We start from the raw sequence: 17,439 nt of genomic DNA on the forward strand, positions 1-17,439 counted from the left end.
CTAAGCCTGAACTAGTTACCGTTCATAGCATCACGCCAATCACTTGGTCAGACCACCATCTGATAACTGTCCAACATAAAACTCCACAAACAAACACACAGCACAACTACTTACATACATGCACCTATCGACCATGGAGCAAACTGAATTTTGATGACTTAGAAACACAACTAACAGCCAACACAGATCTAGATATAATTAATTCTGTGCCAAAACTTTATGAGTGGCTACAGGAAGCTTTTGATATCCTAATACGACTCAGAAAAACTAAACACAACAAAAGAAAACCAACACCTTGGAGAAACACAGAACTTAAAAAGAAAAAGCAACAAATCAGAACGTTGCAGCGAACCTGGATCAAAACAAACAACAGTCAAGACAAACTGCAGCTACACACATTTAACAGAATATACAAATCATCAATCAAAAATGCTAAAAAAAGGTACTGCTCAGACAAAATTCAAAATGCTAACTCTACAACCAAGGAATTTTATAAACTTCTCAATGAATTTCGAAAACCTACATGCATGGAATGAAGTCATCCCACTACTCAAGATTTCACAAACAAATTGGCAACTCACTACACAACTAAGGTAGACACATTGGACTCCTATTTAAAACAGAAGAAAACCATCAGCACCAACCCCCTTTCCTAAAATACCCTCTAAGAATAAACCAACCCATCCTCTACAGTCCTTCCAACAAATATCCCAAGGTGAATTTATGGATTTGGTCAAAGCAAGCAGGCCTTCTGGTTGCCCTTCTGACCCTTGTCCGCCACAAATCTTCAAGAACATTCTTTTATCTACTTCTGCTGCCACACCTGTAAGAAGAATCATCAACAACTCTTTAACTACAGGAACTTTTCCTATAGACCGGAAAAAGGCATACATACGACCGTTATTAAAGAAAACAAACCTAGACCCGCAAGACCCCAACTACAGACCAATCACAAATGGACCTTTCCTGGGCAAATTGAGAGAAAGAGCATCATTCACCCAGATGTCACAGTTCACTGAAGACAATTCTGTACTTTCAGACTTCCAAACTGAATTCCGCCCAGGAACAGGCACTGAATCGACACTCATAGCAATCTGGGATGATGTTAAAAACACATTCGACCGCAATGGAGTTGCTGCACTACTTCTCTTGGACCTCTCGGCTGCCTTTGATATGGTTGACCATGACACCCTAATTCAAAGACTCCACTAAGCCGGCATACAAGGGACTGTTCTTGACTGGATTACTTCCTATCTTCAAAAAAGATCTAATATCATCTACTCACCCCCCTTCTCGTCCAAACCCTACCTCACAAAAGCAGGGGTCCCCCAAGGATCAATCATCTCACCTTTGCTTTTCAACATCTACATGATATCATTACCAGAACTGATAAATGATTTTCATCCCACATGCTACAACTATGCAGTTGACACACATACTTCTTAAATTAGAATGCCCCAAAAACACTGAAATCACAATGGATTCCAGATTAACTATGAATGCCCAAGTGGACAAATTAGCATAAACAAGCTTCATCACCTTGAAGACTCTACGACGCATCTTCCCCCACCTCCGATTTCCACACAAGGTGCAAGCTACTATCTCGCTTGTACTATCCAAACTGGATTATGCCAATGGCCTCTACCAAGGATCATCTCTATCTATTATGAAAAAACAACAATGTATTCAGAACTCCGCAGCCAGGCTACTATTACATGTAAAGACGCAATCCCACATCTCCCCTGCCTTGAGAGCACTACACTGGTTACCCGTTGCCAGAAGATGCACTTTCAAGCTGCTTTGTATCACCCACAAAGCTATACATGGAACAGGACCGCTTTTTATCAGAAACAAAATAACCAAATACATCCAAAAAAGAAACCTCCGCTCAAGATTCGCACCCCACCTTAGAACACCACCATACAAGAAAAAGACTATAGGTGGTACATTCTTCTCCGTTCAAGCAGCCAAACTATGGAATTCATTACCCCCAACTATAAGAGCCACAGATAACTTTCTTGTCTTCAGAAAACTACTCAAGAGTTGTCTCTTTCCTTCATAACCACCATATTCAAACAAATATGGACTGCATATGCCTATGTTGATAAATATGTTATCTGATTATGTGTATATTTTTAGTTATTTATAGTTCTTTAGAAAATATGTATCACTACTATGTCATAACAATAAAATACACACACACTCTTGAAACCTGTTTGACTGTGTATATTTACCCATGGTTCTAATTATGTATTCTATGTACATATATGTGTGCATATGTGAGTGTATTCATGTGTGTATGTGTATACCTATATATATATATATACATAAATACATATATAAATATATATAGATATATATGTGTGTGTGTATGTTGTTCTGTGCTTGGCATGTTCGTGGGTCATTGCATGGCTCCTGGGTGTGTTGTTACACTAGATATCTATGAATCCCTGCTCTCATCTAATCACACTTATCTACCCATCATCATATGTCATCTCTCTATCAATCTATCCTCCAATCCCACTCTGACTCATCCCAAATCCATTCTACTACTTTCATCTCCTAAATAAATCTGCCTAAGCTCTTCCCTCCGCTTCCACATCTAACTCACCAAACCTCACTCTACTACCATGACCTCCCAAACAACCCTACTAAATTCACCCTCATTTATCTCACCCTGCTACTATGATCTCCCTAACCCTTCCACAGACTCTTCCCTCCTCCATCTCAAGCCTTTGGGATGAGTAAATGAGGGTTCCGGAGTAGCGTGCTACTCGCCGAAAAGCGCTTCGACGTCACGTCAGGGGTAGTAAGCACGATATAAATACTATTACAATTACAATATGTTAGCCCATTCCCACACATGCAAGTCCCAATTTGTGTTAGTGAGAAGGATGGCCGAGCTCTGAAACTGATTGTTAGTACTGTATTTTGATAATTTACTGATGTCACCGTCATCTGCTTTGAATTCTACCAATAATGCACATATTGTATTGTTGCTAATCTATATTATTATTTTGGAGTGTCTAGAAGTATTGATGTTTAGTAGGCTAAAACTTTCCAGAAGTTTTGGTCAGCCTATGCTTTTCATGTATGCTTATAACTTAGTTTTGCGCATCATTTATGTGACGTTGATTTTGTGATTGGAATAAAGCTTTGAAACTTTGGGGCATATTTATACTCCGTTTGCGCCGAATTAGTGTCGTTTTTTTCGATGCAAATTCGGCGCAAAACTAACGCCATATTTATACTTTGGCATTAGACGCGTCTAGCGCCAAAGTATGAGGAAAGAGGGTCATTTTTTTGCGTGAACGTCTTCCTTGCGTTAATGAGATGCAAGGAAGGCGTTCCCGTCCAAAAAACTGACTGCGACACAAATGCGTCGTATTTATACTCCCGGGCAAAAATCACGCCCGGGAGTAGGCGGGGCAAAAAACCCCGCATTTGCGCCTCTTTTTAACGCCTGGTCAGGGCAGGCGTTAGGGACCTGTGGGCTCAAAATGAGCCCACAGCTGCCCTCCCATGCCCCCAGGGACCCCCCCTGCCACCCTTGCCCACCCCAGGAGGACACCCAAGGATGGAGGGACCCATCCCAGGGACATTCAGGTAAGTTCAGGTAATTATAATTTTTTTTTTTTTTTTATATTTGTTTTTGGGATAGGGGGGCCTGATTTGTGCCCCCCTACATGCCTCAATGCCCAATGACCATGCCCAGGGGACATAAGTCCCCTGGGCATGGCCATTGGCAAGGGGGCATGACTCCTGTCTTTACTAAGACAGGAGTCATGTAAATGGCATCTGGGCGTCGTTAAAAGTGGCGCAAATCGGGTGGAGGTGATTTTTTAGCGTCAACCTGACTTGCACCATTTTTAAGACGCCCTAACGCCATTTTCCCCAATGACGGCGCTGCCTGGTGTACGTGGTTTTTTTCCACGCACACCAGGCAGCGCCGGTCTGCTAGCGCCGGCTAACGCCATTCAATAAATACGGCGCCCGCATGGCGCTTCAGAATGGCGTTAGCCGGCGCTAAACTTTTTGACGCTAAACTGCGTTAGCGCAGTTTAGCGTCAAAAAGTATAAATACGGGCCTTTATTTGGTTTGGAGTTTGATTTAGTCTAAAATTGTTTATAGTTTAATGTCATTGATTTGTGATTGAATGATTCTGACTACTACACACTTCACCAAGTCCAAAGATTCAGTCTACCCCAGTAGGTCAGATTGGTGATGGTGATGGTGTTTCACTTGTTTCACTTATGCAACAGTGGTTGTTGAACCGGATCCAGGGGGAATGATTCTGACTACTACACTCTTCACCAAGTCCAAAGATTTAGTCTACCTCAGTAGGTCAGATTGGTGATGGTGTCTCACTTGTCTCACTTGTGCAACAGTGGTTGTTGAACTAAATCCAGGAAGTAAATTTGTCTGGGACCATTCCGCACAAACATGGTCAAACAACAACAAAAGTAAGCAAGAAAGGCATTGTAGAACAGAGAACACATGCAGACGTATGGCAGAAGCACACTGACTGCCTACACCAAATGGCTATCAGACACATAGTGAAACAACAACAGCAAGCAAAGAGCCATTGGAGAACAAAGAACACATGCAGGCCTGTGGCAGAAGCACACTGACTGCCTACACAAAATGACCGCCAGCCACATGGTCAACCAACAACAACAAGCAAGGAGGCCAGCCTATGCTTTTCATGTATGCTTATAACTCAGTTTTGCGCATCATTTATGTGACATTGATTTTGGGATTGGAATAAAGCTTTGAAACTTTACGACAAACATGGACAACAAAGAACACGTGCAAGCCTATTAAAGCACATTGGCTGTCTACATAATATGGCTAATGGCCACATGGTCAAACAACAACAACATCAAGCACGGAGGAATTGGAAAACAAGGAACACATGTAGGCCTATGGCAAAATCACACTGGCTGGCTACACAAAATGGTCGGTGTCCACATGGTCAAATAACAAGCAAGGAGGGAAGGACAATAAAGAACACATGCAACCACATTAACACTCACTAGACAAAATAGCTCCTGGCCAAATGACATGAAGAACGAAGAAAAATGGTGGCCTATTGTAAACAGACACACGCACATTCACTGGCCAGACAAAGGAGGCATGGTAACAATGAAGAAAATGCTACAATTAATTCAGCAATTCTAAAAATTAAAATGAAATGAGCTTGAAACACACATTCTCCCAAGACATCAAATATTAGTCTGCCAAAATACACTTTTTGCAGGAAAAAGATGTTAAATACAAAAAAACACATTTTAAATCAATCCAATGCTATCCCTGGCCTAAATGATGATTTAAAGCAACATAATTCACAGAAACAGCTGTTTCATGTACCCATGACTAGTAATGGATGGATGGCCCATGGTCAGACTAGGCCACATAGTGAAATAAATGAGTAGTGCAATGTAATAAACATGGAGAAAATGTACTGAACAGTGTTACCTTTTCCCCTTACCAAAGATTCCAAAATAAATGCAAAATAATACCTAGGCCCTACTGATACACCAGGCCACCTACCACAGTCCAAAACAAATAAAAGAACAAATAAATACTGGTGCATGCCCTCTAGCAAACAACCAACACCCTTTTACATTTTTTTTCCATCTTGCCCTATGGGTACAATGGGTGTGTGCCTGCTTTTTGTACTCCTCAGACACTTTGATATTACATTGGGAGACGCAGCCCCTTATGTAATACTGATAGCATTGGTGCACATGTAGCACCAGCAATATCTCAGAGGGTGGTGCCTCATCTGCATGGAGGTGTGGCCTCATGCAAATGAGGTAATTACTTTGGCTCAGCACCCAAATCATATCATGAACATGGGTGCAAAGGCAAACAGGTGCTTAGGAAGTGCATTGACAGTGCTCCACAAGAAGATGAATCACTCTCAGTGTGCCTCTTAAGCCAGCTTTATGAAGGGGGCAAAGGGAGTCAGATGAATGTTCCAGACATCCCCCTGCATGCAGGTGCAGTAATTCACTGCACATGCCTGCAAAGGCTCTCTCTTCCTTCATTACAGTGCCTGTGACATGTACTGTGAAACACAGAGAGGTTTGTAAATGGATGCTCCATAATTTACTGGCAGGCCCAGATTGGCGGCTGCTGTGTGGCACTGTATTAATTGCCATAGGGCACACTGTCCCTTTTTCCACCCCGTGCTCACAAATGAATGGTGTGACAGGTAATTTTATTTGTATTAGTTTTGTAGTAGGGTGTAAGCAATTGAGTTACTTATTGAGGGGGGTGAACCCCTTCTCAAGCAACAACTGTAATTCTTTGCAGGGTGAAGTCACTAGCAAACCCTACATTAACCTGTACTCTCCCCTCGGGTAGCTTGGCACAGAACAGTCAGGCTTAGCTCAGAGGCAATGTGTAAAGTTTGTGTGCAACACTTCAAACAGTAACACAGTGTAAGCACACTAGCAAAGGCATCCACAATAGGATTGGAAAAATAGAGTGATTTTTAATCAATAAAAAAAGATTAAAATGTAGAAACTCAATTACAAGTGCAGACGTTGAATTTTAAAGCTTTTTAGAGAAATAGCACCAAAATGTGTAAAGCACCAAATGTGGAAATCTGGTCACACCTGATCAGGACAAAGTCACAAGTTCAGGCTGACCACGATGGAGCATGGACTTGCTACAGGGACCCAATTAGACCCACTGAACAGAGTACCTTAAATCCTAGTTTGCTGGCACTGCATGAATCCGTGTTGAAATGCGTTGCGCAGCCAAGGCAATGCTTCAGTTCTGGGATGCGGCTTGAGGTCCTGTTGCATCCACCTCAAGGATCCTACTGATGTGGCTTGCAATGCAAAGTCTGGTGTCAAGGATGCTGCACACAGTTGGGGCGATGCATTGGTTTTGAAGAGCTGTGAGGCTGCGATGTAGAGTCGAGGGTCACCATTGAAGCTGCTGTCGATGAGAATGCAGGGCCTGTGCCAAGGATGTTTCTTGCAGTGGCCGCTCCTAAGGTGATGGGGTTTGTAGCAGTGATATAAGTCTTTTTTGCGATGGGCCCAATTCATGCAGCAGTGAAGATGCACCTGTTGTTTTCAGGGCTGCGCTGTGCAGCAGAGGAGAAGGTGTCCAGGTGCAGATGCAAGGTTGTTGGAAGCCTGTTATGTCCCTAGGGCTTAAAATCAGGAGGACAGTCTACTAGTCCTTGGAGTCACTCCTGGTTCTAGGTTCAAGAGATGGAGGCCCAGTCCTTCTTACCCAGGCAAGATTGTACCAGGCAGCAGGTCAGCACAGCAAAGCAAGAGTCCATCAGAGTACAGTCCAGCAGAGTGCTAGTCCTTTAGCAGCACAGCAGTCCTTCTGCCTGGCAGGGTATGCCCAGGTTCAGAAATGTACTGAAGAGTTGGTGTCTGAGGTCCTTCTTCTGCCCTGGTTCTGGAAACTGTGAGAAGCCTCTGGACAGTGGCTTTGAAGTGCATGGAATTTCCAGCCTCACCTTCCCAACCTCCAAACTGGCTGAGCTGATAATACAGGATTGTTAGTCCCTTTGTGTGAAGGCAGAGCACTGGCTATTCAGGTGTAAATAGGGCTGTGCTTAGTTTTACCCCCCTTCATGCCACAGATGGACCACTCAGGCACACGTAATTCCTCTATTGCGTGACTGTCTGGGAGGAATTTAAAAAGTCTAACTGTCAGTGGAACCCAGTCATGTCACCTAGGCCAGGCAATAGGCACTACAGGTCTAAGGGCAGAAAAATGCTAGTTTTCTATAAGTGTAATTTTTTAAATTGTGATCAAAATGATATTTCATCACTAAATAGGGCTTTTATCCCCAATTCCAAATACACAAAACAAGAAGTAACTAGAATTACACTTAGAAAAAGTAATAAGGCAACTTCAATGTTATATAATAGGAGAGATAGGCATTGCAATGTTGAAAAACAAATTTAACCGTTTTTCACTGCCAGGACATGTAAAACGTATAAGTACATGTCCTACTTTTTAAGTACAATGGGCCTGGCAAAAGATAGACTTTGCCAGGTCAATATGGCAGTTTAAAACTGCACAGACACAGGCTGCAATGGCAAGCCTGAGACTTATTTAAAAGACTGAAGGACTACTTAAATCAGTGGCACAATCAGTGCTGCAGACCAACTAATAGCATTTAATTTACAGGTTTTGGGCACATGTAGTGCCTCTTTACTAGGGACGTATAGGTAAATTAAACATCACTGGTTATGACTTGTGGTACTATACAATTCTCATGATTTTAGAGGGATCTGTATCAATGACCTGGGGTGCTGTACCCTTTCAGATGACTTCATAGAGACATTTGGTAATGACCGGTAGTAAGGTACCCTTGTGCCTCTGGCAGTGTAAGTTGGAAGAAGTAGATAATTAAATCACTCTTAAAAAAAGACTTGAGAGAGTGTAGAGTGTAGTGTCATCGACATTTATACTATGTCATTTACATCAAAAAATGACATTGTAATATGAGCAAATTTGGCATGTTGTTAATATACTTGTAATTGGAATGTGGCAGTATTATAATGTGATGGTACAAATATAGGTAAGTAGTGAGGAGTTGTGAGAGATTATGACAATTTCAATATGTCCTAAGATTAATCAGTGATACAAATTTGCTCAGGCAATCAAGTTTTCTAAATAATGCTACAAATCGACATGTGATTCAGGATTTAAATGAAAAGTTTGCCAGGCATCCAAAATGAATGAGTAGTGGTAACAATTTGAGCATTCATTTAGGATTAGCTGTGAGACACGCATATGCTAATGAGTACTACGTAACGGGACAAATATAAACATCCTGTCTGAAATTGCATTAAAGATTACTGAGCAATGGGCAAATGCTTTTGGTGATAATCATAATTCCTCATATACGGTGGACACTCTTTGCAAACCAGTGCCCTCTCCTCCATAATGATTGCACTGGCATAATTCTTAATTCCTGATAAATAGCAGGCACTCTTGGAACAATGGTGCCCAACGTTGGTGTAATGCCTATGAAGGTAAGCATATTAGTGATTCATCCCTTAATATAAAACTATTGCTGTCTAAGGGGCCAGACTTTCAGAGTGACATACATCTCTCTGTACGTGCTCCTTATACCATTCAGGCACCCATTAATTCATCCATCCATCTATCAATGTACTCACATATTTAATCAATTGTCTATTTATGACCTCACTCACCCTCTACTATATCCATTCACTAAGTCATGTATTGACTCATCCATTCACCAACTCATCTATCTGACTGTTGCCTCATTATTACATTCAACCACTCCCCCATCTATACAAACACTCAAAGTTGTCAATCAATTAATAATCACTTCACCTATAAAATAACCAGACCTAGTTGCTGTGCCAGTGCTTGTATAAATTAGACATTGAGGCTTGAAGACCATTTACATTGTTATTGAACCAGGAATATGATTTGCAGTTAATCAAAAAATATGTTTGTGTTAGAAATTGGGTTGCTGGTTGGACGAGGTATGCGCTCTGTCCAAGCAGGAACCTTCAATCCTAGCAAGGGTAAGTCACAAACACATCCTAAATTAACCTGTGCCCACTCCCTGGTAGCTTGGCACAGAGCAGTCAGGCTTAACATAAGAGGCAATGTATTAAGTATTTGTGCAACACTTCAAATAGCAAAACAGTGAAAACACCACATAAAATGGCACCACAACATAAAACATGCGGTGCACTTGATCCTTTCAGCTGCTGTGATGTGTCAGTGTTGATGGAGGTGCACCGCTTCTGACTAGCGCTGTGACGTTGATCCATGGATTCTTGCTGGAGCAGTATTTAGAAACATTTCCAAGGACCCAGGACTGGATTGACGCCACTTGACAGGGTAGCGCTCACAGATGGCAGAGTCCAGGAGCTGCAGCAGGTGAGTTGGAAATCTTTTATGTCTCTGATACTTCAGAAAATAGGAGACCAGTCAGCTGGCCCTTTACGTCTCCCTGGGTGTTGGGTTAAAGTGATGTGGATGAAGTCCTTCTCACCCATGGAAGGAAGGCAGCAGGCAACAGGTCAGCACCACAAGAAAGCATTTCTTCCAGAGCAGCAGTCCAGCAGAGTGACAGTCCTGTAGAAGCATGCCAGTCCTTCATCCTGGCAGAGTATCCACAGGTCCATAAGTGCACTGAAGTGGTAGGGTCAGAGGTCCAGTTCTTATAACCAGTGTTGCCTTTAAAATGGGGGAGACTTCAAAGAGGGGCTTTGAAGTGCACAGAGGTCCTCCCTTCCCGCTCTGGCTCCAGGCTTACTACAAGGGGTTAAACAGTCCTTTGTGTCGGGACAGGGCACATTCTAATCAGGTGTAAGTGAGAAGCCGTGCCCAGTTCCTATGTCCCAGCCTGCCCAGGATGGCCCATCAGGAAGAGGATGGCTTAAGAGTCATACCTAAGCTCCCTTTGTGTGTGGCAGCACAGAGGAAATGCACAAAGCTCAGCATTCGCCCACCCCAGGTGTGAATTGGAAACAGGCTGCAGGCATAGAGGGCTAAGATCAAGAAAATGACAACATTTTAAAAGTTGCTTTTTCAAAGTTATAGCAATAACTCTGACTTTACTATTAAAGGAGATTAGAATTCCATAGTTACTAAATATGGCATGTTGACACCTTCTCATTGAGGAATTACAGTTTGTTACATATTGTTCACTACCAGAACATGTAAGACTTAAAAGTATATGCCTTCTACTTACACATCATCCTGACCTATACGCTGCCTAGTGCCTAGCTTAGTGGTGGCTTATATGTAACGAAAGGGAGTTTAAGGCTTGTCAAGGGGTTTTAAATGCTAATTCTACATGGCAATGCAACATTGCATTCAGGCTTTAATGGCAGGCCTGGGACATCTTTTAAAGTGCTACTTAAGTGGGAGGCACAAGCAGTGCTGCAGGCCCATTAGTAGCATTTAATTTACAGGCCCTGGGAACATGTAGGCACTTTACTAGGCATTTATTAGTAAATTAAATATTCCAATTAGGTATACATCAATCAAACTGTGTTGTAGGGATGGAGCACAAGCACTTTAGCCTTGGTTAGCAGTGGTAAAGTACACAGTGTACTAAGGCCAACACAAATGACTTCAGCAAAATTGGAGGCAAGCAGGCAACAAAGTTGGGGAAAGACCACCCTAAGAGGCTTACAGGTCTAATAGTTTGGCTCTATACAGATTTTATGTGAGCCTGTAAATAATACAGTAAGATAATGCATGTTTGGCTTACTCTTGTAAATGTAGGAGTTTGTTATTAATGCACCAGTTTACGACTGTTTAATATTAGAATATGGTACACATTTGTGTATCTTTGATAATCTATTCGTATGTTATGTATGTCGTAATGTTTGCAGGGCTGCCGATGTAAAAGTGTTCAGCTGTTGTTCTAAAAGCAAAGAGATTGCTTGATTTATTTATAGGGAGAAGAAGCTGGAATGGATTACTACTCCTTCAGGCAATGAACTGCTTGGCAATCTGCTGCTGAGCCCGTCTTCACTGACCTTTTTCAGTGAAAAAGACCACTACAGTTTTGGAGGACTTTAAATGTCTGGTAAAGGGCTTGCCTGGGCCTAAATGCCCTGCCAGGGGAATGACATGAGCCAGGCCCAATAGGAAGGCCCAGTAACATTGGGGGACCACCAGCAAATGTACTGCCCAGCCTCTGGTACCTTAGGCTCACTGTAAAGGAGATCATTCTTCCAATACATCAGGTGATCACCAGAGGCTTCACCTGCTGCTTGGGCCTGTTGCCTCAAACCCTCAAGTTGGGCACTTTTTCTGAACCTTGCAGAATTCTTCACTGGATGACCCACCCTCAACTTGCCATGCCACCAAGCACAGGTAGGCCATCCATGGACTTTGTTGTCATGCAGACACACCCAACATTTCCAAGTGAGACCTTAGCTCTACCTCCTTCCAGGTAGTGTGCTCAAGATAATTGCCTAACAGACAATCTACAGGCATAGCAGGACTCACAGCTATTTGCAGAGTACCAGAGACCCCCCACACTCAAAGGGAACAAGAGCTACCAGTAGGTGGCTCTCATGATTGTCAGTGATTATGACTTTGTGAAATGTGTTCGGTATGACCTGCTCTGCTGACACCAGCTGACCCTTGACAGTAGTCATGCCGGCTCCTGTGTCATGCAGAGCCTCCAAATGTTGCTCATTAAAAGTGACCGACTGCCTATACTTGGAATTATTAGCAGGCATGTGGGCTTTTGGCACCATTTCTGCACCCCCCAAGAACACTAAAGTTACCTCTATCTGTTCCCCAAGACTAACTGGGACTACCTCTTCCTTGAGTGCTACACTAGCCAACTCAGGTGTCTGCAATCCAGTGGGGGGCTGTGTCCTCGTGGGACACTTGGAGTCGCCTTTGTAGTGACCATGCTTATTGTGCTCTATGCATTAGGGTACAAATCTTCCTGTCTTACTGTCAAATGACCCTTTCTTTTTAGACTGGGACTGGTTATCACTATTCCCTTCGAAACTATTTTGTGGGCCTTTAGAGAACTCCTTATTTTAAATTTTTCTCCCCCATCTTTCTTCTGGTGGGAATCCCGTACACCTTTCTGGGTGTCCCCCCAGATACCTTTTTGGACACTGTGATGCTTGCCCAGAGGTCCACTTCCTCAGCTAGCTTCCTGGGATCAGTCTACTTACTGTCAATCAAGTGCTGGCTCAACTATGTAAAGCAAATACTGAGTATATGCTCTCTTAGGATCAAATTATATAAACCCATATAATCATTTATTTTACAGCCGCGAACCCATCCTTTCAGTGCCTTACTAGAAGAATCATAAAAGTCTACCCAAGTTTGATTGGAAAGTTTGGTACTGTCCCTGAATTTCTGGTGATACTTTTCAGGGATTAGTCCAAATTTGGCATTTAAAATAGCTGTCATGAGCATGTGCGTGTTATGGTTCTTAACTTTCTAATGTGAGAAGTGTGTCCCTCCCAAGTATTGGCACGTGTTTCCACAAGCCCACCCCCCATTGCTCTTCTGGAACCCAATGAGCCCTTAGTGCAACTTCATAAGCAGCAAACCACTTGTCAATGTCATGTCCCACCATATAACGTGGCATCACATCTTTGGGTATACAAAATTGTTTTGGTTTGTATACCCAAAGCTGTGTCCTGTATGTATGCTGCCCCCATCACTGCTGGACTCAGACTGCCTAGACTTGAGCTCCAGCTCTTTTCGACTCAATTCATGAGCCAGAATTAGTTTCTTTTCAGCCAAGACCCTTTCAACATCAGCTTGTTTGGCTTCTCTCTGAGCTTTCTTCTTCTCTGCCTCCGTGTTTAATCTGGCAAACTGCAGTTGAAACTCTCTCCCTTCCCTCCTTTCCTCTGTGGTCAGGCCATGACTTAAGACACTGCTCCCAGGTTTAGCAGGGGGCTCAGATCCAAGGGTGTCGTTCCCCACTGCTATTGGCAAACCCTCTGGAGAGCCATCTTCTTGCTCTCCCAACTCAACATGCTCTTGTGAACGGTATTCTGCCCGGGCCCTCAGCACCTTTTAGTACTTCTCCTTCTTGGAGGCTCCCCGGGTAGGTACTCCCATCCCCTTGCAGAACCCTTTCAGCTGGCTGACGGTGTATGCCTCTAGCTTGGCTAGGTCAAACTCTCCAGCTCCTCATTAAGACCCAGCCAGAGACATGTTATATAGGATTAGATTAAAATGTCAAGCAAGAAAATTTCAGCAAAAAGAAGAAAAATAAATTGATGTCTAACTGTGGGTAGGTAGTGTACACATAGCTATTGTATGTCACTGTACAAACACAAGCCCTATCTTCACTGCTGATCACCAATGTTAGAAATGGGGTCTCTCGTATATACCTTTGTCCAAGTAGGGACCACAATCCTAGTGAGGGTAAATCACACACAGTCCAAATGATCCTGTGCCCACCTTCTGGTAGCTTGGCACTGAGCAGTCAGGCTTAACTTAGAAAGCAATGTGTAAAGTATTTGTGCAATAAATCATAGAGTAACAGTGAAAACACTACAAGAATACACCACACAGGTTAAGAAAAATAGATAACACATGGGTACAAAGTAAATGTGGAAATGATGCCTGGCTGTCCAATCATATTTTCACCAACAAAGGCCCAAACTCAAGGATGCATCCAGGCTTGCTTGCTTTTCACACTTTACAAAGCGGAAATGCAAGCATCATCAGCCCAGGTTGGGACCATGGATGTCAATTCACCGAAATGCCAGGGGTAGTGGAAGTGACATCACACACATTGACGTCCACTTTCACTCACATACACATACTTATACATGCACACAAATTCACACGTACATACACTCTTTCTCACATAAACACACACTCACCCACAAGCATGCACACAGTATACATTTAAAAGCATTTATCACTTACCTCAACTGCCATGAAAGGGCACATTCCGGCTAATTGTACTCCATTTTCATTACCCTTATAGTGAATAATATATCGTTATTCACTATTAGTGCAGTAAAAAATTGACAGAAAACAAAAGAGAGTGGAGCCTAAACTGACGTCCATAAGGACGTGCTGTACCTGTGTTCCTGGCACTGAATATGCCACCTCTGAGGCCAGGGATGGCAAAGGCATTGCCATGAGTAGCAAAGGGCAAGCCAAGGGTCGCAGCTGTTCCCCCCTGGCGTCCCCTAAATGACGTCCATGGCTGGGACGTTTTACGGAGAGATCTTTTGTGCCCTCGAAATCACCTAACAAAGTTAACGGAAAAAATCATCTTCACTGATTTGTGCAGAGCCAAATTCCTGCCGTCTCTTGCTTATCGACTCTCAATAGCTGATGTGCTATCTCCTTCTAGCACCACACAGCTCAGCAATTTTTTTTGCTGTACTGTTTTGGCTATAAATGAATACATCTCCCCATAATTGGATGCAAAAACGCATAATTTTTCTTTTCTGTTTTTGTCCATGGGAGAAATGTGTTTTTTTCCTCAAGGAGAACGCCCTTCCAGTACTTCCTAGCCAAATAATAGGGGTTTTCTGTACTCATTATCACCCTGAAAGAGGAGATAATCCTCCACCCTTTCGCAGAAGTAAAACTTCAACCATTTCAGCGAGCGATCAGCATTTGTAAATGTCCACAAGCTCATACGTTTGTGGGCGTTCATAAATTTACAAGGCAACCTATGCCTTGTTCCACCCAAACCACACCTCTTGTGAGGGTTTATCACTGTGTAATTTTATGAACTAGTGGCAGAAAATGAAACGGGATTAGATTTTTACTCCTTTCAGAAAACCTTTGAATTTCTGAGAAATTAAAGTAAGGATATTTCCAGCCGAAATGTACATTGTTGGCTGAAATGTTTTTGTGAATTGCTTACTGTGGATTTCTTATATTTTTCTTTTGACGCTTAGGTATTTGGCTTTAAATTGTGCATGCCATCGCCACGTTTGGAGTGCTCAAGATAGTCACTTTGCAGAGGTTGTCCGTATCAATTACATTAAATATACCGCCTCTCGTTGTGCTTTGGTTTCCTAATAGATGGGAAAATCCTTTTAAAATGAGACTTGAACACCCGCATATTCCCTATTTGCTCACTTCACAAAATGCTCATCTCATCAAAGCCCTAGGCAAGGTTTTCCACTGAAGCATAATGTGGGTATGTAAAGTCTGTTTCTGCATCTCGGTGCAGTCTCGCCTAGTTAAAGAAAAGACAGAACACTCAAATGGAACAATTTTCTGACACTTGAGGTGAACAACTACATATCAAAATGTGAATTCTCGTTTATTACTTCTCGCTTACAAGACTGGCCACCAAAATTGAGAAGAGACTGTTTTCATAAAACAATTCATTACCTCTTTTGCATGCTAACTGCAATTATTTTATCCCACACCTGACATTTAAGTTCAGCAATGTGTAAAACCAAGAAGTAATGCGTGTGCAGTCTGTCAAATGCACAGTCTGTTACCGCTAAAAGTTAGCCTCAGGCATTCTCTTTCAAACTGAGAATGTGAAATGTTCTCAGTGAGGTTTTATTTCGGTAATTGAAAAATATTCCATGACCTACCGTAGCCCAATAGTATATCATATACTATATTATTGCCGCTTAACAGTTCCCCCGTTTTGCTTCACCTAAAAACAGACAAAAAAATGCAGGCTGTCCATGAGTCAAAGAAGGACGTCTGGTGGCAGGGTCAATCCAAGGTCATTAGTTAGTACAGGTTACGTACAATTTTTTCCATATAACATATTCACTGTCAAAGTTGTGGATTTCACTCCTTGCAACGTGTGATATGGTTCCCTCCGCTGTTTTGCCCCTCTGCAGGTGTCTAGAACAAGTCCTACTTGTCTGTAAACTTGGCCACCGGTTATTAGCAGTCTTGACGCCGAATATGACTGAGTTCTTATGCTATCCAACTAAATTCAGAAAGACAAAAAAATTCAGTAAGGTAAGAGTATCGTAGCCAGCCTGAACTTCAGGACTTTTCACATCAGCTGCAGTGGCACCCAACAATTGGCACATGTCTCCACATCCTTGCCAAAGACACACATGGTGACTATGAGTCTGGTAAATGCTCAAAAGCTTCCTCTGGCTCTGGAAATGCTCCGCAGTCGATCACCCAAGCACTCAAGAGGCCTTTCTTGGAAGCAGGTCTGAGGGACGAAATAAAGCCATATAGCAGAACAGATTTTAAAATGTTCATCTAGCACACATCAGGAAATCTTCTTGCAAAGTACTACTCTAGACTGGGGAATCTATTTTTTGATTTTCCAGAAAAGCTCAGTTCTAAAATCTCAATTCAGTGTTTAAAAGGAAATACACCAACAGTTTGCTATTGAAGCATCATTAGTCCAATCCCTCTATGTCAGGAATTGTGTCTCTAGTTGGCAGAGATATGCACCCTGTCCAAGTAGGGACCACAATTCTAGTCAGGGTAAGTCACAACACATCTTAAATTATCCTGTGCTCACCTCCCGTTAGGTTGGCACAAAGCAGGTGGGCTTAACTTAGAAGGCAATGTGTAAAGTATTTGTGCAATAACCCACTCAGTAACACAGTGAAAACACCACAAAAAGAACCCCACACCAGTTTAGGAAAATAGATAGGATTTATCTGAATAAAATAAGCCCAAAACACGACAAATCCAATGCGCACAAGTTAAGATATCACTTTTTAAAGGGTTAAATGAGTCTCAATCCTTTAGAAACAGTTGTTGTATCCTTTTAACACACAGTATCTGGAATACGTAAAAAATGATGACGCAAAGGGGCCACAGAGAAGGGGGGTGCGTTGAAAACTAAGGCGATGCCGCAGATTTTCCGGTGCAGCAAAGACGATGCATCATTTCTATCCAGGCTGCAAAGCAATACGTCGATTTTTGGTTCCTCACTGCAATGCAGGGATATTTTTGAAGCCCATGGATGATGCATTGAAATTCCGGAACGC

The sequence above is a fragment of the Pleurodeles waltl genome, chromosome 3_1 (assembly GCF_031143425.1).
Source record: "Pleurodeles waltl isolate 20211129_DDA chromosome 3_1, aPleWal1.hap1.20221129, whole genome shotgun sequence".
In the NCBI taxonomy this organism is placed as follows: domain Eukaryota; kingdom Metazoa; phylum Chordata; class Amphibia; order Caudata; family Salamandridae; genus Pleurodeles; species Pleurodeles waltl.